Raw genomic sequence first — 24693 nt, 5'->3', positions numbered from 1 at the left:
CAATACACATTCGCAAGCTCACTCTCACTCTTCGCACAGACCAGCTCACAAAGTGCAAACATCCAGCCATTTCTCCCACACCAGAGCTCTAAGGCCTAAGAGCTGGTGCTGTATTCAACTGCCCTTCCCACCGCACTCACAGCCAGACACCACCCTGGCATCTCCCCTTGCCTTGCCTCCCACCACTCCCAAGACACATTATCAAGCTCCCTCTCACTCTCGGCACAGACCAGCTCCCAAAGTATAAAACATCCAGCCATTTCTCCCACACCAGAGCTCTAAGGGCTTAGAGCTCTTGCTGTTTCTGACCTTCCCTTGCCAGTGCTTTCACAGCCAAACATACACTAAGAATCTCCCCTTGCCTTGCCTCCCACCACTCCCAAGACACATTCGCAAGCTCACTCTCACTCTCGGCACAGACCAGCTCACAACGTGAAAACATCCAGCCATTTCTCCCACACCAGAGCTCTAAGGGCTTAGAGCTCTTGCTCTTTCTGACTTTCCCTTGCCAGTGCTTTCACAGCCAAACATACACTAAGAATCTCCCCTTGCCTTGCCTCCCACCACTCCCAAGACACATTCTCAAGCTCCCTCTCACTCTCGGCACAGACCAGCTCACAAAGTTAAAACATCCAGCCATTTCTCCCACACCAGAGCTCTAAGGGCTTAGAGCTCCTGCTGTTTCTGACCTTCCCTTGCCAGTGCTTTCACAGCCAAACATACACTAAGAATCTCCCCTTGCCTTGCCTCCCACCACTCCCAAGACACATTCGCAAGCTCCCTCTCACTCTCGGCACAGACCAGCTCACAAAGTTAAAACATCCAGCCATTTCTCCCACACCAGAGCTCTAAGGACTTAGAGCTCCTGCTGTTTCTGACCTTCCCTTGCCAGTGCTTTCACAGCCAAACATACACTAAGAATCTCCCCTTGCCTTGCCTACCACCACTCCCAAGACACATTCGCAAGCTCACTCTCACTCTCGGCACAGACCAGCTCACAAAGTTAAAACATGCAGCCATGTTTCCCTCTTAATATTTCTAAGGGCTTAATGCTCTTGCTGGTCCTCACCTTCCCTTGCCAGCACTTTCACACCCAGACAGAAACTGCGGATGTACTTTTGCCTTGCCTCCCAGCACTCTCAATACACATTCGCAAGCTCACTCTCACTCTTCGCACAGACCAGCTCACAAAGTGCAAACATCCAGCCATTTCTCCCACACCAGAGCTCTAAGGCCTAAGAGCTCCTGCTGTTTCTGACCTTCCCTTGCCAGTGCTTTCACAGCCAAACATACACTAAGAATCTCCCCTTGCCTTGCCTCCCACCACTCCCAAGACACATTCTCAAGCTCCCTCTCACTCTCGGCACAGACCAACTCACAAAGTTAAAACATCCAGCCATTTCTCCCACACCAGAGCTCTAAGGGCTTAGAGCTCTTGCTCTTTCTGACTTTCCCTTGCCAGTGCTTTCACAGCCAAACATATACTAATAATCTCCCCTTGCCTTGCCTCCCACCACTCCCAAGACACATTCGCAAGCTCCCTCACACTCTCGGCACAGACCAGCTCACAAAGTTAAAACATCCAGCCATTTCTCCCACACCAGACCTCTAAGGGCTTAGAGCTCCTGCTGTTTCTGACCTTCCCTTGCCAGTGCTTTCACAGCCAAACATACACTAAGAATCTCCCCTTGCCTTGCCTCCCACCACTCCCAAGACACATTCGCAAGCTCCCTCTCACTCTCGGCACAGACCAGCTCACAAAGTTAAAACATACAGCCATGTTTCCCTCTTAATATTTCTAAGGGCTTAATGCTCTTGCTGGTCCTCACCTTCCCTTGCCAGCACTTTCACACCCAGACAGACACTGCGGATGTACTTTGGCCTTGCCTCCCAGCACTCTCAATACACATTCGCAAGCTCACTCTCACTCTTCGCACAGACCAGCTCACAAAGTGCAAACATCCAGCCATTTCTCCCACACCAGAGCTCTAAGGCCTAAGAGCTGGTGCTGTATTCAACTGCCCTTCCCACCGCACTCACAGCCAGACACCCCCCTGGCATCTCCCCTTGCCTTGCCTCCCACCACTCCCAAGACACATTCGCAAGCTCACTCTCACTCTCGGCACAGACCAGCTCACAAAGTATAAAACATACAGCCATTTCTCCCACACCAGAGCTCTAAGGGCTTAGAGCTCCTGCTGTTTCTGACCTTCCCTTGCCAGTGCTTTCACAGCCAAACATACACTAAGAATCTCCCCTTGCCTTGCCTCCCACCACTCCCAAGACACATTCGCAAGCTCACTCTCACTCTCGGCACAGACCAGCTCACAACGTGAAAACATCCAGCCATTTCTCCCACACCAGAGCTCTAAGGGCTTAGAGCTCTTGCTCTCTCTGACTTTCCCTTGCCAGTGCTTTCACAGCCAAACATATACTAATAATCTCCCCTTGCCTTGCCTCCCACCACTCCCAAGACACATTCGCAAGCTCCCTCACACTCTCGGCACAGACCAGCTCACAAAGTTAAAACATCCAGCCATTTCTCCCACACCAGACCTCTAAGGGCTTAGAGCTCCTGCTGTTTCTGACCTTCCCTTGCCAGTGCTTTCACAGCCAAACATACACTAAGAATCTCCCCTTGCCTTGCCTCCCACCACTCCCAAGACACATTCGCAAGCTCACTCTCACTCTCGGCACAGACCAGCTCACAAAGTTAAAACATACAGCCATGTTTCCCTCTCAATATTTCTAAGGGCTTAATGCTCTTGCTGGTCCTCACCTTCCCTTGCCAGCACTTTCACACCCACACAGACACTGCGGATGTACTTTGGCCTTGCCTCCCAGCACTCTCAATACACATTCGCAAGCTCACTCTCACTCTTCGCACAGACCAGCTCACAAAGTGCAAACATCCAGCCATTTCTCCCACACCAGAGCTCTAAGGCCTAAGAGCTCCTGCTGTTTCTGACCTTCCCTTGCCAGTGCTTTCACAGCCAAACATACACTAAGAATCTCCCCTTGCCTTGCCTCCCACCACTCCCAAGACACATTCTCAAGCTCCCTCTCACTCTCGGCACAGACCAGCTCACAAAGTTAAAACATCCAGCCATTTCTCCCACACCAGAGCTCTAAGGGCTTAGAGCTCTTGCTCTTTCTGACTTTCCCTTGCCAGTGCTTTCACAGCCAAACATATACTAATAATCTCCCCTTGCCTTGCCTCGCACCAGTCCCAAGACACATTCGCAAGCTCCCTCACACTCTCGGCACAGACCAGCTCACAAAGTTAAAACATCCAGCCATTTCTCCCACACCAGAGCTCTAAGGGCTTAGAGCTCCTGCTGTTTCTGACCTTCCCTTGCCAGTGCTTTCACAGCCAAACATACACTAAGAATCTCCCCTTGCCTTGCCTCCCACCACTCCCAAGACACATTCGCAAGCTCACTCTCACTCTCGGCACAGACCAGCTCACAAAGTTAAAACATACAGCCATGTTTCCCTCTTAATATTTCTAAGGGCTTAATGCTCTTGCTGGTCCTCACCTTCCCTTGCCAGCACTTTCACACCCAGACAGACACTGCGGATGTACTTTTGCCTTGCCTCCCAGCACTCTCAATACACATTCGCAAGCTCACTCTCACTCTTCGCACAGACCAGCTCACAAAGTGCAAACATCCAGCCATTTCTCCCACACCAGAGCTCTAAGGCCTAAGAGCTGGTGCTGTATTCAACTGCCCTTCCCACCGCACTCACAGCCAGACACCACCCTGGCATCTCCCCTTGCCTTGCCTCCCACCACTCCCAAGACACATTATCAAGCTCCCTCTCACTCTCGGCACAGACCAGCTCCCAAAGTATAAAACATCCAGCCATTTCTCCCACACCAGAGCTCTAAGGGCTTAGAGCTCTTGCTGTTTCTGACCTTCCCTTGCCAGTGCTTTCACAGCCAAACATACACTAAGAATCTCCCCTTGCCTTGCCTCCCACCACTCCCAAGACACATTCGCAAGCTCACTCTCACTCTCGGCACAGACCAGCTCACAACGTGAAAACATCCAGCCATTTCTCCCACACCAGAGCTCTAAGGGCTTAGAGCTCTTGCTGTTTCTGACTTTCCCTTGCCAGTGCTTTCACAGCCAAACATACACTAAGAATCTCCCCTTGCCTTGCCTCCCACCACTCCCAAGACACATTCTCAAGCTCCCTCTCACTCTCGGCACAGACCAGCTCACAAAGTTAAAACATCCAGCCATTTCTCCCACACCAGAGCTCTAAGGGCTTAGAGCTCCTGCTGTTTCTGACCTTCCCTTGCCAGTGCTTTCACAGCCAAACATACACTAAGAATCTCCCCTTGCCTTGCCTCCCACCACTCCCAAGACACATTCGCAAGCTCCCTCTCACTCTCGGCACAGACCAGCTCACAAAGTTAAAACATCCAGCCATTTCTCCCACACCAGAGCTCTAAGGACTTAGAGCTCCTGCTGTTTCTGACCTTCCCTTGCCAGTGCTTTCACAGCCAAACATACACTTAGAATCTCCCCTTGCCTTGCCTACCACCACTCCCAAGACACATTCGCAAGCTCACTCTCACTCTCGGCACAGACCAGCTCACAAAGTTAAAACATGCAGCCATGTTTCCCTCTTAATATTTCTAAGGGCTTAATGCTCTTGCTGGTCCTCACCTTCCCTTGCCAGCACTTTCACACCCAGACAGACACTGCGGATGTACTTTTGCCTTGCCTCCCAGCACTCTCAATACACATTCGCAAGCTCACTCTCACTCTTCGCACAGACCAGCTCACAAAGTGCAAACATCCAGCCATTTCTCCCACACCAGAGCTCTAAGGGCTTAGAGCTCCTGCTGTTTCTGACCTTCCCTTGCCAGTGCTTTCACAGCCAAACATACACTAAGAATCTCCCCTTGCCTTGCCTCCCACCACTCCCAAGACACATTCTCAAGCTCCCTCTCACTCTCGGCACAGACCAGCTCACAAAGTTAAAACATCCAGCCATTTCTCCCACACCAGAGCTCTAAGGGCTTAGAGCTCTTGCTCTTTCTGACTTTCCCTTGCCAGTGCTTTCACAGCCAAACATATACTAATAATCTCCCCTTGCCTTGCCTCCCACCACTCCCAAGACACATTCGCAAGCTCCCTCACACTCTCGGCACAGACCAGCTCACAAAGTTAAAACATCCAGCCATTTCTCCCACACCAGACCTCTAAGGGCTTAGAGCTCCTGCTGTTTCTGACCTTCCCTTGCCAGTGCTTTCACAGCCAAACATACACTAAGAATCTCCCCTTGCCTTGCCTCCCACCACTCCCAAGACACATTCGCAAGCTCCCTCTCACTCTCGGCACAGACCAGCTCACAAAGTTAAAACATACAGCCATGTTTCCCTCTTAATATTTCTAAGGGCTTAATGCTCTTGCTGGTCCTCACCTTCCCTTGCCAGCACTTTCACACCCAGACAGACACTGCGGATGTACTTTGGCCTTGCCTCCCAGCACTCTCAATACACATTCGCAAGCTCACTCTCACTCTTCGCACAGACCAGCTCACAAAGTGCAAACATCCAGCCATTTCTCCCACACCAGAGCTCTAAGGCCTAAGAGCTGGTGCTGTATTCAACTGCCCTTCCCACCGCACTCACAGACAGACACCCCCCTGGCATCTCCCCTTGCCTTGCCTCCCACCACTCCCAAGACACATTCGCAAGCTCACTCTCACTCTCGGCACAGACCAGCTCCCAAAGTATAAAACATACAGCCATTTCTCCCACACCAGAGCTCTAAGGGCTTAGAGCTCCTGCTGTTTCTGACCTTCCCTTGCCAGTGCTTTCACAGCCAAACATACACTAAGAATCTCCCCTTGCCTTGCCTCCCACCACTCCCAAGACACATTCGCAAGCTCACTCTCACTCTCGGCACAGACCAGCTCACAACGTGAAAACATCCAGCCATTTCTCCCACACCAGAGCTCTAAGGGCTTAGAGCTCTTGCTCTCTCTGACTTTCCCTTGCCAGTGCTTTCACAGCCAAACATATACTAATAATCTCCCCTTGCCTTGCCTCCCACCACTCCCAAGACACATTCGCAAGCTCCCTCACACTCTCGGCACAGACCAGCTCACAAAGTTAAAACATCCAGCCATTTCTCCCACACCAGACCTCTAAGGGCTTAGAGCTCCTGCTGTTTCTGACCTTCCCTTGCCAGTGCTTTCACAGCCAAACATACACTAAGAATCTCCCCTTGCCTTGCCTCCCACCACTCCCAAGACACATTCGCAAGCTCACTCTCACTCTCGGCACAGACCAGCTCACAAAGTTAAAACATACAGCCATGTTTCCCTCTTAATATTTCTAAGGGCTTAATGCTCTTGCTGGTCCTCACCTTCCCTTGCCAGCACTTTCACACCCAGACAGACACTGCGGATGTACTTTGGCCTTGCCTCCCACCACTCTCAATACACATTCGCAAGCTCACTCTCACTCTTCGCACAGACCAGCTCACAAAGTGCAAACATCCAGCCATTTCTCCCACACCAGAGCTCTAAGGCCTAAGAGCTGGTGCTGTATTCAACTGCCCTTCCCACCGCACTCACAGCCAGACACCCCCCTGGCATCTCCCCTTGCCTTGCCTCCCACCACTCCCAAGACACATTCTCAAGCTCCCTCTCACTCTCGGCACAGACCAGCTCACAAAGTTAAAACATACAGCCATTTCTCCCACACCAGAGCTCTAAGGCCTAAGAGCTGGTGCTGATTCTGACCTTCCCTTGCCAGTGCTTTCACAGCCAAACATATACTAAGAATCTCCCCTTGCCTTGCCTCCCACCACTCCCAAGACACATTCTCAAGCTCACTCTCACTCTCGGCACAGACCAGCTCCCAAAGTATAAAACATACAGCCATTTCTCCCACACCAGAGCTCTAAGGGCTTAGAGCTCCTGCTGTTTCTGACCTTCCCTTGCCAGTGCTTTCACAGCCAAACATACACTAAGAATCTCCCCTTGCCTTGCCTCCCACCACTCCCAAGACACATTCGCAAGCTCACTCTCACTCGCGGCACAGACCAGCTCACAAAGTTAAAACATCCAGCCATTTCTCCCACACCAGAGCTCTAAGGGCTTAGAGCTCCTGCTGTTTCTGACCTTCCCTTGCCAGTGCTTTCACAGCCAAACATACACTAAGAATCTCCCCTTGCCTTGCCTCCCACCACTCCCAAGACACATTCGCAAGCTCACTCTCACTCGCGGCACAGACCAGCTCACAAAGTTAAAACATCCAGCCATTTCTCCCACACCAGAGCTCTAAGGGCTTAGAGCTCCTGCTGTTTCTGACCTTCCCTTGCCAGTGCTTTCACAGCCAAACATACACTAAGAATCTCCCCTTGCCTTGCCTACCACCACTCCCAAGACACATTCGCAAGCTCACTCACTCTCGGCACAGACCAGCTCACAAAGTTAAAACATACAGCCATGTTTCCCTCTTAATATTTCTAAGGGCTTAATGCTCTTGCTGGTCCTCACCTTCCCTTGCCAGCACTTTCACACCCAGACAGACACTGCGGATGTACTTTTGCCTTGCCTCCCAGCACTCTCAATACACATTCGCAAGCTCACTCTCACTCTTCGCACAGACCAGCTCACAAAGTGCAAACATCCAGCCATTTCTCCCACACCAGAGCTCTAAGGGCTTAGAGCTCCTGCTGTTTCTGACCTTCCCTTGCCAGTGCTTTCACAGCCAAACATACACTAAGAATCTCCCCTTGCCTTGCTTCCCACCACTCCCAAGACACATTCGCAAGCTCACTCTCACTCTCGGCACAGACCAGCTCACAAAGTTAAAACATACAGCCATTTCTCCCACACCAGAGCTCTAAGGGCTTAGAGCTCTTGCTCTTTCTGACTTTCCCTTGCCAGTGCTTTCACAGCCAAACATATACTAATAATCTCCCCTTGCCTTGCCTCGCACCACTCCCAACACACATTCGCAAGCTCCCTCACACTCTCGGCACAGACCAGCTCACAAAGTTAAAACATCCAGCCATTTCTCCCACACCAGAGCTCTAAGGGCTTAGAGCTCCTGCTGTTTCTGACCTTCCCTTGCCAGTGCTTTCACAGCCAAACATACACTAAGAATCTCCCCTTGCCTTGCCTCCCACCACTCCCAAGACACATTCGCAAGCTCACTCTCACTCTCGGCACAGACCAGCTCACAAAGTTAAAACATACAGCCATGTTTCCCTCTTAATATTTCTAAGGGCTTAATGCTCTTGCTGGTCCTCACCTTCCCTTGCCAGCACTTTCACACCCAGACAGACACTGCGGATGTACTTTTGCCTTGCCTCCCAGCACTCTCAATACACATTCGCAAGCTCACTCTCACTCTTCGCACAGACCAGCTCACAAAGTGCAAACATCCAGCCATTTCTCCCACACCAGAGCTCTAAGGCCTAAGAGCTGGTGCTGTATTCAACTGCCCTTCCCACCGCACTCACAGCCAGACACCCCCCTGGCATCTCCCCTTGCCTTGCCTCCCACCACTCCCAAGACACATTCGCAAGCTCACTCTCACTCTCGGCACAGACCAGCTCACAAAGTTAAAACATACAGCCATGTTTCCCTCTTAATATTTCTAAGGGCTTAATGCTCTTGCTGGTCCTCACCTTCCCTTGCCAGCACTTTCACACCCAGACAGACACTGCGGATGTACTTTTGCCTTGCCTCCCAGCACTCTCAATACACATTCGCAAGCTCACTCTCACTCTTCGCACAGACCAGCTCACAAAGTGCAAACATCCAGCCATTTCTCCCACACCAGAGCTCTAAGGCCTAAGAGCTGGTGCTGTATTCAACTGCCCTTCCCACCGCACTCACAGCCAGACACCCCCCTGGCATCTCCCCTTGCCTTGCCTCCCACCACTCCCAAGACACATTCTCAAGCTCACTCTCACTCTCGGCACAGACCAGCTCACAAAGTTAAAACATACAGCCATTTCTCCCACACCAGAGCTCTAAGGCCTAAGAGCTGGTGCTGATTCTGACCTTCCCTTGCCAGTGCTTTCACAGCCAAACATATACTAAGAATCTCCCCTTGCCTTGCCTACCACCACTCCCAAGACACATTCGCAAGCTCACTCTCACTCTCGGCACAGACCAGCTCCCAAAGTATAAAACATACAGCCATTTCTCCCACACCAGAGCTCTAAGGGCTTAGAGCTCCTGCTGTTTCTGACCTTCCCTTGCCAGTGCTTTCACAGCCAAACATACACTAAGAATCTCCCCTTGCCTTGCCTCCCACCACTCCCAAGACACATTCGCAAGCTCACTCTCACTCGCGGCACAGACCAGCTCACAAAGTTAAAACATCCAGCCATTTCTCCCACACCAGAGCTCTAAGGGCTTAGAGCTCCTGCTGTTTCTGACCTTCCCTTGCCAGTGCTTTCACAGCCAAACATACACTAAGAATCTCCCCTTGCCTTGCCTCCCACCACTCCCAAGACACATTCGCAAGCTCACTCACTCTCGGCACAGACCAGCTCACAAAGTTAAAACATACAGCCATGTTTCCCTCTTAATATTTCTAAGGGCTTAATGCTCTTGCTGGTCCTCACCTTCCCTTGCCAGCACTTTCACACCCAGACAGACACTGCGGATGTACTTTTGCCTTGCCTCCCAGCACTCTCAATACACATTCGCAAGCTCACTCTCACTCTTCGCACAGACCAGCTCACAAAGTGCAAACATCCAGCCATTTCTCCCACACCAGAGCTCTAAGGGCTTAGAGCTCCTGCTGTTTCTGACCTTCCCTTGCCAGTGCTTTCACAGCCAAACATACACTAAGAATCTCCCCTTGCCTTGCCTCCCACCACTCCCAAGACACATTCGCAAGCTCACTCTCACTCTCGGCACAGACCAGCTCACAAAGTTAAAACATCCAGCCATTTCTCCCACACCAGAGCTCTAAGGGCTTAGAGCTCTTGCTCTTTCTGACTTTCCCTTGCCAGTGCTTTCACAGCCAAACATATACTAATAATCTCCCCTTGCCTTGCCTCGCACCACTCCCAACACACATTCGCAAGCTCCCTCACACTATCGGCACAGACCAGCTCACAAAGTTAAAACATCCAGCCATTTCTCCCACACCAGAGCTCTAAGGGCTTAGAGCTCCTGCTGTTTCTGACCTTCCCTTGCCAGTGCTTTCACAGCCAAACATACACTAAGAATCTCCCCTTGCCTTGCCTCCCACCACTCCCAAGACACATTCGCAAGCTCACTCTCACTCTCGGCACAGACCAGCTCACAAAGTTAAAACATACAGCCATGTTTCCCTCTTAATATTTCTAAGGGCTTAATGCTCTTGCTGGTCCTCACCTTCCCTTGCCAGCACTTTCACACCCAGACAGACACTGCGGATGTACTTTTGCCTTGCCTCCCAGCACTCTCAATACACATTCGCAAGCTCACTCTCACTCTTCGCACAGACCAGCTCACAAAGTGCAAACATCCAGCCATTTCTCCCACACCAGAGCTCTAAGGCCTAAGAGCTGGTGCTGTATTCAACTGCCCTTCCCACCGCACTCACAGCCAGACACCCCCCTGGCATCTCCCCTTGCCTTGCCTCCCACCACTCCCAAGACACATTCGCAAGCTCACTCTCACTCTCGGCACAGACCAGCTCACAAAGTTAAAACATACAGCCATGTTTCCCTCTTAATATTTCTAAGGGCTTAATGCTCTTGCTGGTCCTCACCTTCCCTTGCCAGCACTTTCACACCCAGACAGACACTGCGGATGTACTTTTGCCTTGCCTCCCAGCACTCTCAATACACATTCGCAAGCTCACTCTCACTCTTCGCACAGACCAGCTCACAAAGTGCAAACATCCAGCCATTTCTCCCACACCAGAGCTCTAAGGGCTTAGAGCTCCTGCTGTTTCTGACCTTCCCTTGCCAGTGCTTTCACAGCCAAACATACACTAAGAATCTCCCCTTGCCTTGCCTCCCACCACTCCCAAGACACATTCGCAAGCTCACTCTCACTCTCGGCACAGACCAGCTCACAAAGTTAAAACATCCAGCCATTTCTCCCACACCAGAGCTCTAAGGACTTAGAGCTCCTGCTGTTTCTGACCTTCCCTTGCCAGTGCTTTCACAGCCAAACATACACTAAGAATCTCCCCTTGCCTTGCCTACCACCACTCCCAAGACACATTCGCAAGCTCACTCTCACTCTCGGCACAGACCAGCTCACAAAGTTAAAACATGCAGCCATGTTTCCCTCTTAATATTTCTAAGGGCTTAATGCTCTTGCTGGTCCTCACCTTCCCTTGCCAGCACTTTCACACCCAGACAGAAACTGCGGAAGTACTTTTGCCTTGCCTCCCAGCACTCTCAATACACATTCGCAAGCTCACTCTCACTCTTCGCACAGACCAGCTCACAAAGTGCAAACATCCAGCCATTTCTCCCACACCAGAGCTCTAAGGCCTAAGAGCTCCTGCTGTTTCTGACCTTCCCTTGCCAGTGCTTTCACAGCCAAACATACACTAAGAATCTCCCCTTGCCTTGCCTCCCACCACTCCCAAGACACATTCTCAAGCTCCCTCTCACTCTCGGCACAGACCAGCTCACAAAGTTAAAACATCCAGCCATTTCTCCCACACCAGAGCTCTAAGGGCTTAGAGCTCCTGCTGTTTCTGACCTTCCCTTGCCAGTGCTTTCACAGCCAAACATATACTAAGAATCTCCCCTTGCCTTGCCTCCCACCACTCCCAAGACACATTCGCAAGCTCCCTCTCACTCTCGGCACAGACCAGCTCACAAAGTTAAAACATCCAGCCATTTCTCCCACACCAGAGCTCTAAGGACTTAGAGCTCCTGCTGTTTCTGACCTTCCCTTGCCAGTGCTTTCACAGCCAAACATACACTAAGAATCTCCCCTTGCCTTGCCTACCACCACTCCCAAGACACATTCGCAAGCTCACTCTCACTCTCGGCACAGACCAGCTCACAAAGTTAAAACATGCAGCCATGTTTCCCTCTTAATATTTCTAAGGGCTTAATGCTCTTGCTGGTCCTCACCTTCCCTTGCCAGCACTTTCACACCCAGACAGAAACTGCGGATGTACTTTTGCCTTGCCTCCCAGCACTCTCAATACACATTCGCAAGCTCACTCTCACTCTTCGCACAGACCAGCTCACAAAGTGCAAACATCCAGCCATTTCTCCCACACCAGAGCTCTAAGGCCTAAGAGCTCCTGCTGTTTCTGACCTTCCCTTGCCAGTGCTTTCACAGCCAAACATACACTAAGAATCTCCCCTTGCCTTGCCTCCCACCACTCCCAAGACACATTCTCAAGCTCCCTCTCACTCTCGGCACAGACCAGCTCACAAAGTTAAAACATCCAGCCATTTCTCCCACACCAGAGCTCTAAGGGCTTAGAGCTCCTGCTGTTTCTGACCTTCCCTTGCCAGTGCTTTCACAGCCAAACATATACTAATAATCTCCCCTTGCCTTGCCTCCCACCACTCCCAAGACACATTCGCAAGCTCCCTCACACTCTCGGCACAGACCAGCTCACAAAGTTAAAACATCCAGCCATTTCTCCCACACCAGACCTCTAAGGGCTTAGAGCTCCTGCTGTTTCTGACCTTCCCTTGCCAGTGCTTTCACAGCCAAACATACACTAAGAATCTCCCCTTGCCTTGCCTCCCACCACTCCCAAGACACATTCGCAAGCTCCCTCTCACTCTCGGCACAGACCAGCTCACAAAGTTAAAACATACAGCCATGTTTCCCTCTTAATATTTCTAAGGGCTTAATGCTCTTGCTGGTCCTCACCTTCCCTTGCCAGCACTTTCACACCCAGACAGACACTGCGGATGTACTTTGGCCTTGCCTCCCAGCACTCTCAATACACATTCGCAAGCTCACTCTCACTCTCGGCACAGACCAGCTCACAAAGTTAAAACATACAGCCAATTCTCCCACACCAGAGCTCTAAGGGCTTAGAGCTCCTGCTGTTTCTGACCTTCCCTTGCCAGTGCTTTCACAGCCAAACATACACTAAGAATCTCCCCTTGCCTTGCCTCCCACCACTCCCAAGACACATTCGCAAGCTCACTCTCACTCTCGGCACAGACCAGCTCACAAAGTTAAAACATACAGCCATGTTTCCCTCTTAATATTTCTAAGGGCTTAATGCTCTTGCTGGTCCTCACCTTCCCTTGCCAGCACTTTCACACCCAGACAGACACTGCGGATGTACTTTGGCCTTGCCTCCCACCACTCTCAATACACATTCGCAAGCTCACTCTCACTCTTCGCACAGACCAGCTCACAAAGTGCAAACATCCAGCCATTTCTCCCACACCAGAGCTCTAAGGCCTAAGAGCTGGTGCTGTATTCAACTGCCCTTCCCACCGCACTCACAGCCAGACACCCCCCTGGCATCTCCCCTTGCCTTGCCTCCCACCACTCCCAAGACACATTCTCAAGCTCCCTCTCACTCTCGGCACAGACCAGCTCACAAAGTTAAAACATACAGCCATTTCTCCCACACCAGAGCTCTAAGGCCTAAGAGCTGGTGCTGATTCTGACCTTCCCTTGCCAGTGCTTTCACAGCCAAACATATACTAAGAATCTCCCCTTGCCTTGCCTCCCACCACTCCCAAGACACATTCTCAAGCTCACTCTCACTCTCGGCACAGACCAGCTCCCAAAGTATAAAACATACAGCCATTTCTCCCACACCAGAGCTCTAAGGGCTTAGAGCTCCTGCTGTTTCTGACCTTCCCTTGCCAGTGCTTTCACAGCCAAACATACACTAAGAATCTCCCCTTGCCTTGCCTCCCACCACTCCCAAGACACATTCGCAAGCTCACTCTCACTCGCGGCACAGACCAGCTCACAAAGTTAAAACATCCAGCCATTTCTCCCACACCAGAGCTCTAAGGGCTTAGAGCTCCTGCTGTTTCTGACCTTCCCTTGCCAGTGCTTTCACAGCCAAACATACACTAAGAATCTCCCCTTGCCTTGCCTCCCACCACTCCCAAGACACATTCGCAAGCTCACTCTCACTCGCGGCACAGACCAGCTCACAAAGTTAAAACATCCAGCCATTTCTCCCACACCAGAGCTCTAAGGGCTTAGAGCTCCTGCTGTTTCTGACCTTCCCTTGCCAGTGCTTTCACAGCCAAACATACACTAAGAATCTCCCCTTGCCTTGCCTACCACCACTCCCAAGACACATTCGCAAGCTCACTCACTCTCGGCACAGACCAGCTCACAAAGTTAAAACATACAGCCATGTTTCCCTCTTAATATTTCTAAGGGCTTAATGCTCTTGCTGGTCCTCACCTTCCCTTGCCAGCACTTTCACACCCAGACAGACACTGCGGATGTACTTTTGCCTTGCCTCCCAGCACTCTCAATACACATTCGCAAGCTCACTCTCACTCTTCGCACAGACCAGCTCACAAAGTGCAAACATCCAGCCATTTCTCCCACACCAGAGCTCTAAGGGCTTAGAGCTCCTGCTGTTTCTGACCTTCCCTTGCCAGTGCTTTCACAGCCAAACATACACTAAGAATCTCCCCTTGCCTTGCTTCCCACCACTCCCAAGACACATTCGCAAGCTCACTCTCACTCTCGGCACAGACCAGCTCACAAAGTTAAAACATACAGCCATTTCTCCCACACCAGAGCTCTAAGGGCTTAGAGCTCTTGCTCTTTCTGACTTTCCCTTGCCAGTGCTTTCACAGCCAAACATATACTAATAATCTCCCCTTGCCTTGCCTCGCACCACTCCCAACACACATTCGCAAGCTCCCTCACACTCTCGGCACAGACCAGCTCACAAAGTTAAAACATCCAGCCATTTCTCCCACACCAGAGCTCTAAGGGCTTAGAGCTCCTGCTGTTTCTGACCTTCCCTTGCCAGTGCTTTCACAGCCAAACATACACTAAGAATCTCCCCTTGCCTTGCCTCCCACCACTCCCAAGACACATTCGCAAGCTCACTCTCACTCTCGGCACAGACCAGCTCACAAAGTTAAAACATACAGCCATGTTTCCCTCTTAATATTTCTAAGGGCTTAATGCTCTTGCTGGTCCTCACCTTCCCTTGCCAGCACTTTCACACCCAGACAGACACTGCGGATGTACTTTTGCCTTGCCTCCCAGCACTCTCAATACACATTCGCAAGCTCACTCTCACTCTTCGCACAGACCAGCTCACAAAGTGCAAACATCCAGCCATTTCTCCCACACCAGAGCTCTAAGGCCTAAGAGCTGGTGCTGTATTCAACTGCCCTTCCCACCGCACTCACAGCCAGACACCCCCCTGGCATCTCCCCTTGCCTTGCCTCCCACCACTCCCAAGACACATTCGCAAGCTCACTCTCACTCTCGGCACAGACCAGCTCACAAAGTTAAAACATACAGCCATGTTTCCCTCTTAATATTTCTAAGGGCTTAATGCTCTTGCTGGTCCTCACCTTCCCTTGCCAGCACTTTCACACCCAGACAGACACTGCGGATGTACTTTTGCCTTGCCTCCCAGCACTCTCAATACACATTCGCAAGCTCACTCTCACTCTTCGCACAGACCAGCTCACAAAGTGCAAACATCCAGCCATTTCTCCCACACCAGAGCTCTAAGGCCTAAGAGCTGGTGCTGTATTCAACTGCCCTTCCCACCGCACTCACAGCCAGACACCCCCCTGGCATCTCCCCTTGCCTTGCCTCCCACCACTCCCAAGACACATTCTCAAGCTCACTCTCACTCTCGGCACAGACCAGCTCACAAAGTTAAAACATACAGCCATTTCTCCCACACCAGAGCTCTAAGGCCTAAGAGCTGGTGCTGATTCTGACCTTCCCTTGCCAGTGCTTTCACAGCCAAACATATACTAAGAATCTCCCCTTGCCTTGCCTACCACCACTCCCAAGACACATTCGCAAGCTCACTCTCACTCTCGGCACAGACCAGCTCCCAAAGTATAAAACATACAGCCATTTCTCCCACACCAGAGCTCTAAGGGCTTAGAGCTCCTGCTGTTTCTGACCTTCCCTTGCCAGTGCTTTCACAGCCAAACATACACTAAGAATCTCCCCTTGCCTTGCCTCCCACCACTCCCAAGACACATTCGCAAGCTCACTCTCACTCGCGGCACAGACCAGCTCACAAAGTTAAAACATCCAGCCATTTCTCCCACACCAGAGCTCTAAGGGCTTAGAGCTCCTGCTGTTTCTGACCTTCCCTTGCCAGTGCTTTCACAGCCAAACATACACTAAGAATCTCCCCTTGCCTTGCCTCCCACCACTCCCAAGACACATTCGCAAGCTCACTCACTCTCGGCACAGACCAGCTCACAAAGTTAAAACATACAGCCATGTTTCCCTCTTAATATTTCTAAGGGCTTAATGCTCTTGCTGGTCCTCACCTTCCCTTGCCAGCACTTTCACACCCAGACAGACACTGCGGATGTACTTTTGCCTTGCCTCCCAGCACTCTCAATACACATTCGCAAGCTCACTCTCACTCTTCGCACAGACCAGCTCACAAAGTGCAAACATCCAGCCATTTCTCCCACACCAGAGCTCTAAGGGCTTAGAGCTCCTGCTGTTTCTGACCTTCCCTTGCCAGTGCTTTCACAGCCAAACATACACTAAGAATCTCCCCTTGCCTTGCCTCCCACCACTCCCAAGACACATTCGCAAGCTCACTCTCACTCTCGGCACAGACCAGCTCACAAAGTTAAAACATCCAGCCATTTCTCCCACACCAGAGCTCTAAGGGCTTAGAGCTCTTGCTCTTTCTGACTTTCCCTTGCCAGTGCTTTCACAGCCAAACATATACTAATAATCTCCCCTTGCCTTGCCTCGCACCACTCCCAACACACATTCGCAAGCTCCCTCACACTATCGGCACAGACCAGCTCACAAAGTTAAAACATCCAGCCATTTCTCCCACACCAGAGCTCTAAGGGCTTAGAGCTCCTGCTGTTTCTGACCTTCCCTTGCCAGTGCTTTCACAGCCAAACATACACTAAGAATCTCCCCTTGCCTTGCCTCCCACCACTCCCAAGACACATTCGCAAGCTCACTCTCACTCTCGGCACAGACCAGCTCACAAAGTTAAAACATACAGCCATGTTTCCCTCTTAATATTTCTAAGGGCTTAATGCTCTTGCTGGTCCTCACCTTCCCTTGCCAGCACTTTCACACCCAGACAGACACTGCGGATGTACTTTTGCCTTGCCTCCCAGCACTCTCAATACACATTCGCAAGCTCACTCTCACTCTTCGCACAGACCAGCTCACAAAGTGCAAACATCCAGCCATTTCTCCCACACCAGAGCTCTAAGGCCTAAGAGCTGGTGCTGTATTCAACTGCCCTTCCCACCGCACTCACAGCCAGACACCCCCCTGGCATCTCCCCTTGCCTTGCCTCCCACCACTCCCAAGACACATTCGCAAGCTCACTCTCACTCTCGGCACAGACCAGCTCACAAAGTTAAAACATACAGCCATGTTTCCCTCTTAATATTTCTAAGGGCTTAATGCTCTTGCTGGTCCTCACCTTCCCTTGCCAGCACTTTCACACCCAGACAGACACTGCGGATGTACTTTTGCCTTGCCTCCCAGCACTCTCAATACACATTCGCAAGCTCACTCTCACTCTTCGCACAGACCAGCTCACAAAGTGCAAACATCCAGCCATTTCTCCCACACCAGAGCTCTAAGGGCTTACAGCTCCTGCTGTTTCTGACCTTCCCTTGCCAGTGCTTTCACAGCCAAACATACACTAAGAATCTCCCCTTGCCTTGCCTCCCACCACTCCCAAGACACATTCGCAAGCTCACTCTCACTCTCGGCACAGACCAGCTCACAAAGTTAAAACATCCAGCCATTTCTCCCACACCAGAGCTCTAAGGACTTAGAGCTCCTGCTGTTTCTGACCTTCCCTTGCCAGTGCTTTCACAGCCAAACATACACTAAGAATCTCCCCTTGCCTTGCCTACCACCACTCCCAAGACACATTCGCAAGCTCACTCTCACTCTCGGCACAGACCAGCTCACAAAGTTAAAACATGCAGCCATGTTTCCCTCTTAATATTTCTAAGGGCTTAATGCTCTTGCTGGTCCTCACCTTCCCTTGCCAGCACTTTCACACCCAGACAGAAACTGCGGAAGTACTTTTGCCTTGCCTCCCAGCACTCTCAATACACATTCGCAAGCTCACTCTCACTCTTCGCACAGACCAGCTCACAAAGTGCAAACATCCAGCCATTTCTCCCACACCAGAGCTCTAAGGCCTAAGAGCTCCTGCTGTTTCTGACCTTCCCTTGCCAGTGCTTTCACAGCCAAACATACACTAAGAATCTCCCCTTGCCTTGCCTCCCACCACTCCCAAGACACATTCTCAAGCTCCCTCTCACTCTCGGCACAGACCAGCTCACAAAGTTAAAACATCCAGCCATTTCTCCCACACCAGAGCTCTAAGGGCTTAGAGCTCCTGCTGTTTCTGACCTTCCCTTGCCAGTGCTTTCACAGCCAAACATATACTAAGAATCTCCCCTTGCCTTGCCTCCCACCACTCCCAAGACACATTCGCAAGCTCCCTCTCACTCTCGGCACAGACCAGCTCACAAAGTTAAAACATCCAGCCATTTCTCCCACACCAGAGCTCTAAGGACTTAGAGCTCCTGCTGTTTCTGACCTTCCCTTGCCAGTGCTTTCACAGCCAAACATACACTAAGAATCTCCCCTTGCCTTGCCTACCACCACTCCCAAGACACATTCGCAAGCTCACTCTCACTCTCGGCACAGACCAGCTCACAAAGTTAAAACATGCAGCCATGTTTCCCTCTTAATATTTCTAAGGGCTTAATGCTCTTGCTGGTCCTCACCTTCCCTTGCCAGCACTTTCACACCCAGACAGAAACTGCGGATGTACTTTTGCCTTGCCTCCCAGCACTCTCAATACACATTCGCAAGCTCACTCTCACTCTTCGCACAGACCAGCTCACAAAGTGCAAACATCCAGCCATTTCTCCCACACCAGAGCTCTAAGGCCTAAGAGCTCCTGCTGTTTCTGACCTTCCCTTGCCAGTGCTTTCACAGCCAAACATACACTAAGAATCTCCCCTTGCCTTGCCTCCCACCACTCCCAAGACACATTCTCAAGCTCCCTCTCACTCTCGGCACAGACCAGCTCACAAAGTTAAAACATCCAGCCATTTCTCCCACACCAGAGCTCTAAGGGCTTAGAGCTCCTGCTGTTTCTGACCTTCCCTTGCCAGTGCTTTCACAGCCAAACATATACTAATAATCTCCCCTTGCCTTGCCTCCCACCACTCCCAAGACACATTCGCAAGCTCCCTCACACTCTCGGCACAGACCAGCTCACAAAGTTAAAACATCCAGCCATTTCTCCCACACCAGACCTCTAAGGGCTTAGAGCTCCTGCTGTTTCTGACCTTCCCTTGCCAGTGCTTTCACAGCCAAACATACACTAAGAATCTCCCCTTGCCTTGCCTCCCACCACTCCCAAGACACATTCGCAAGCTCCCTCTCACTCTCGGCACAGACCAGCTCACAAAGTTAAAACATACAGCCATGTTTCCCTCTTAATATTTCTAAGGGCTTAATGCTCTTGCTGGTCCTCACCTTCCCTTGCCAGCACTTTCACACCCAGACAGACACTGCGGATGTACTTTTGCCTTGCCTCCCAGCACTCTCAATACACATTCGCAAGCTCACTCTCACTCTTCGCACAGACCAGCTCACAAAGTGCAAACATCCAGCCATTTCTCCCACACCAGAGCTCTAAGGCCTAAGAGCTGGTGCTGTATTCAACTGCCCTTCCCACCGCACTCACAGCCAGACACCCCCCTGGCATCTCCCCTTGCCTTGCCTCCCACCACTCCCAAGACACATTCTCAAGCTCCCTCTCACTCTCGGCACAGACCAGCTCCCAAAGTATAAAACATCCAGCCATTTCTCCCACACCAGAGCTCTAAGGGCTTAGAGCTCCTGCTGTTTCTGACCTTCCCTTGCCAGTGCTTTCACAGCCAAACATACACTAAGAATCTCCCCTTGCCTTGCCTCCCACCACTCCCAAGACACATTCGCAAGCTCACTCTCACTCTCGGCACAGACCAGCTCACAACGTGAAAACATCCAGCCATTTCTCCCACACCAGAGCTCTAAGGGCTTAGAGCTCTTGCTCTCTCTGACTTTCCCTTGCCAGTGCTTTCACAGCCAAACATATACTAATAATCTCCCCTTGCCTTGCCTCCCACCACTCCCAAGACACATTCGCAAGCTCCCTCACACTCTCGGCACAGACCAGCTCACAAAGTTAAAACATCCAGCCATTTCTCCCACACCAGAGCTCTAAGGGCTTAGAGCTCCTGCTGTTTCTGACCTTCCCTTGCCAGTGCTTTCACAGCCAAACATACACTAAGAATCTCCCCTTGCCTTGCCTCCCACCACTCCCAAGACACATTCGCAAGCTCCCTCTCACTCGCGGCACAGACCAGCTCACAAAGTTAAAACATACAGCCATGTTTCCCTCTTAATATTTCTAAGGGCTTAATGCTCTTGCTGGTCCTCACCTTCCCTTGCCAGCACTTTCACACCCAGACAGACACTGCGGATGTACTTTTGCCTTGCCTCCCAGCACTCTCAATACACATTCGCAAGCTCACTCTCACTCTTCGCACAGACCAGCTCACAAAGTGCAAACATCCAGCCATTTCTCCCACACCAGAGCTCTAAGGCCTAAGAGCTGGTGCTGTATTCAACTGCCCTTCCCACCGCACTCACAGCCAGACACCCCCCTGGCATCTCCCCTTGCCTTGCCTCCCACCACTCCCAAGACACATTCGCAAGCTCACTCTCACTCTCGGCACAGACCAGCTCACAAAGTTAAAACATACAGCCATGTTTCCCTCTTAATATTTCTAAGGGCTTAATGCTCTTGCTGGTCCTCACCTTCCCTTGCCAGCACTTTCACACCCAGACAGACACTGCGGATGTACTTTGGCCTTGCCTCCCAGCACTCTCAATACACATTCGCAAGCTCACTCTCACTCTTCGCACAGACCAGCTCACAAAGTGCAAACATCCAGCCATTTCTCCCACACCAGAGCTCTAAGGCCTAAGAGCTGGTGCTGTATTCAACTGCCCTTCCCACCGCACTCACAGCCAGACACCCCCCTGGCATCTCCCCTTGCCTTGCCTCCCACCACTCCCAAGACACATTCTCAAGCTCACTCTCACTCTCGGCACAGACCAGCTCCCAAAGTATAAAACATACAGCCATTTCTCCCACACCAGAGCTCTAAGGGCTTAGAGCTCCTGCTGTTTCTGACCTTCCCTTGCCAGTGCTTTCACAGCCAAACATACACTAAGAATCTCCCCTTGCCTTGCCTCCCACCACTCCCAAGACACATTCGCAAGCTCACTCTCACTCGCGGCACAGACCAGCTCACAAAGTTAAAACATCCAGCCATTTCTCCCACACCAGAGCTCTAAGGGCTTAGAGCTCCTGCTGTTTCTGACCTTCCCTTGCCAGTGCTTTCACAGCCAAACATACACTAAGAATCTCCCCTTGCCTTGCCTCCCACCACTCCCAAGACACATTCGCAAGCTCACTCTCACTCTCGGCACAGACCAGCTCACAAAGTTAAAACATACAGCCATTTCTCCCACACCAGAGCTCTAAGGGCTTAGAGCTCCTGCTGTTTCTGACCTTCCCTTGCCAGTGCTTTCACAGCCAAACATACACTAAGAATCTCCCCTTGCCTTGCCTCCCACCACTCCCAAGACACATTCGCAAGCTCCCTCTCACTCTCGGCACAGACCAGCTCACAAAGTTAAAACATCCAGCCATTTCTCCCACACCAGAGCTCTAAGGGCTTAGAGCTCCTGCTGTTTCTGACCTTCCCTTGCCAGTGCTTTCACAGCCAAACATACACTAAGAATCTCCCCTTGCCTTGCCTACCACCACTCCCAAGACACATTCGCAAGCTCACTCTCACTCTCGGCACAGACCAGCTCACAAAGTTAAAACATGCAGCCATGTTTCCCTCTTAATATTTCTAAGGGCTTAATGCTCTTGCTGGTCCTCACCTTCCCTTGCCAGTGCTTTCACACCCAGACAGAAACTGCGGATGTACTTTTGCCTTGCCTCCCAGCACTCTCAATACACATTCGCAAGCTCACTCTCACTCTTCGCACAGACCAGCTCACAAAGTGCAAACATCCAGCCATTTCTCCCACACCAGAGCTCTAAGGGCTTAGAGCTCCTGCTGTTTCTGACCTTCCCTTGCCAGTGCTTTCACAGCCAAACATACACTAAGAATCTCCCCTTGCCTTGCCTCCCACCACTCCCAAGACACATTCTCAAGCTCCCTCTCACTCTCGGCACAGACCAGCTCACAACGTGAAAACATCCAGCCATTTCTCCCACACCAGAGCTCTAAGGGCTTAGAGCTCTTGCTCTTTCTGACTTTCCCTTGCCAGTGCTTTCACAGCCAAACATATACTAATAATCTCCCCTTGCCTTGCCTCCCACCACTCCCAAGACACATTCGCAAGCTCCCTCACACTCTCGGCACAGACCAGCTCACAAAGTTAAAACATCCAGCCATTTCTCCCACACCAGAGCTCTAAGGGCTTAGAGCTCCTGCTGTTTCTGACCTTCCCTTGCCAGTGCTTTCACAGCCAAACATACACTAAGAATCTCCCCTTGCCTTGCCTCCCACCACTCCCAAGACACATTCGCAAGCTCACTCTCACTCGCGGCACAGACCAGCTCACAAAGTTAAAACATACAGCCATGTTTCCCTCTTAATATTTCTAAGGGCTTAATGCTCTTGCTGGTCCTCACCTTCCCTTGCCAGCACTTTCACACCCAGACAGACACTGCGGATGTACTTTTGCCTTGCCTCCCAGCACTCTCAATACACATTCGCAAGCTCACTCTCACTCTTCGCACAGACCAGCTCACAAAGTGCAAACATCCAGCCATTTCTCCCACACCAGAGCTCTAAGGCCTAAGAGCTGGTGCTGTATTCAACTGCCCTTCCCACCGCACTCACAGACAGACACCCCCCTGGCATCTCCCCTTGCCTTGCCTCCCACCACTCCCAAGACACATTCTCAAGCTCACTCTCACTCTCGGCACAGACCAGCTCACAAAGTTAAAACATACAGCCATGTTTCCCTCTTAATATTTCTAAGGGCTTAATGCTCTTGCTGGTCCTCACCTTCCCTTGCCAGCACTTTCACACCCAGACAGACACTGCGGATGTACTTTTGCCTTGCCTCCCAGCACTCTCAATACACATTCGCAAGCTCACTCTCACTCTTCGCACAGACCAGCTCACAAAGTGCAAACATCCAGCCATTTCTCCCACACCAGAGCTCTAAGGCCTAAGAGCTGGTGCTGTATTCAACTGCCCTTCCCACCGCACTCACAGCCAGACACCCCCCTGGCATCTCCCCTTGCCTTGCCTCCCACCACTCCCAAGACACATTCTCAAGCTCACTCTCACTCTCGGCACAGACCAGCTCACAAAGTTAAAACATACAGCCATTTCTCCCACACCAGAGCTCTAAGGCCTAAGAGCTGGTGCTGATTCTGACCTTCCCTTGCCAGTGCTTTCACAGCCAAACATATACTAAGAATCTCCCCTTGCCTTGCCTCCCACCACTCCCAAGACACATTCGCAAGCTCACTCTCACTCTCGGCACAGACCAGCTCCCAAAGTATAAAACATACAGCCATTTCTCCCACACCAGAGCTCTAAGGGCTTAGAGCTCCTGCTGTTTCTGACCTTCCCTTGCCAGTGCTTTCACAGCCAAACATACACTAAGAATCTCCCCTTGCCTTGCCTCCCACCACTCCCAAGACACATTCGCAAGCTCACTCTCACTCGCGGCACAGACCAGCTCACAAAGTTAAAACATCCAGCCATTTCTCCCACACCAGAGCTCTAAGGGCTTAGAGCTCCTGCTGTTTCTGACCTTCCCTTGCCAGTGCTTTCACAGCCAAACATACACTAAGAATCTCCCCTTGCCTTGCCTCCCACCACTCCCAAGACACATTCGCAAGCTCACTCACTCTCGGCACAGACCAGCTCACAAAGTTAAAACATACAGCCATGTTTCCCTCTTAATATTTCTAAGGGCTTAATGCTCTTGCTGGTCCTCACCTTCCCTTGCCAGCACTTTCACACCCAGACAGACACTGCGGATGTACTTTTGCCTTGCCTCCCAGCACTCTCAATACACATTCGCAAGCTCACTCTCACTCTTCGCACAGACCAGCTCACAAAGTGCAAACATCCAGCCATTTCTCCCACACCAGAGCTCTAAGGGCTTAGAGCTCCTGCTGTTTCTGACCTTCCCTTGCCAGTGCTTTCACAGCCAAACATACACTAAGAATCTCCCCTTGCCTTGCCTCCCACCACTCCCAAGACACATTCTCAAGCTCCCTCTCACTCTCGGCACAGACCAGCTCACAAAGTTAAAACATCCAGCCATTTCTCCCACACCAGAGCTCTAAGGGCTTAGAGCTCTTGCTCTTTCTGACTTTCCCTTGCCAGTGCTTTCACAGCCAAACATATACTAATAATCTCCCCTTGCCTTGCCTCGCACCACTCCCAACACACA

This window comes from Pelecanus crispus, chromosome 3, assembly GCF_030463565.1.
Source record: "Pelecanus crispus isolate bPelCri1 chromosome 3, bPelCri1.pri, whole genome shotgun sequence".
Taxonomy (NCBI): domain Eukaryota; kingdom Metazoa; phylum Chordata; class Aves; order Pelecaniformes; family Pelecanidae; genus Pelecanus; species Pelecanus crispus.
The sequence above is the reverse complement of the archived record's forward strand: the minus strand, read 5'-3'. Positions refer to the sequence as shown.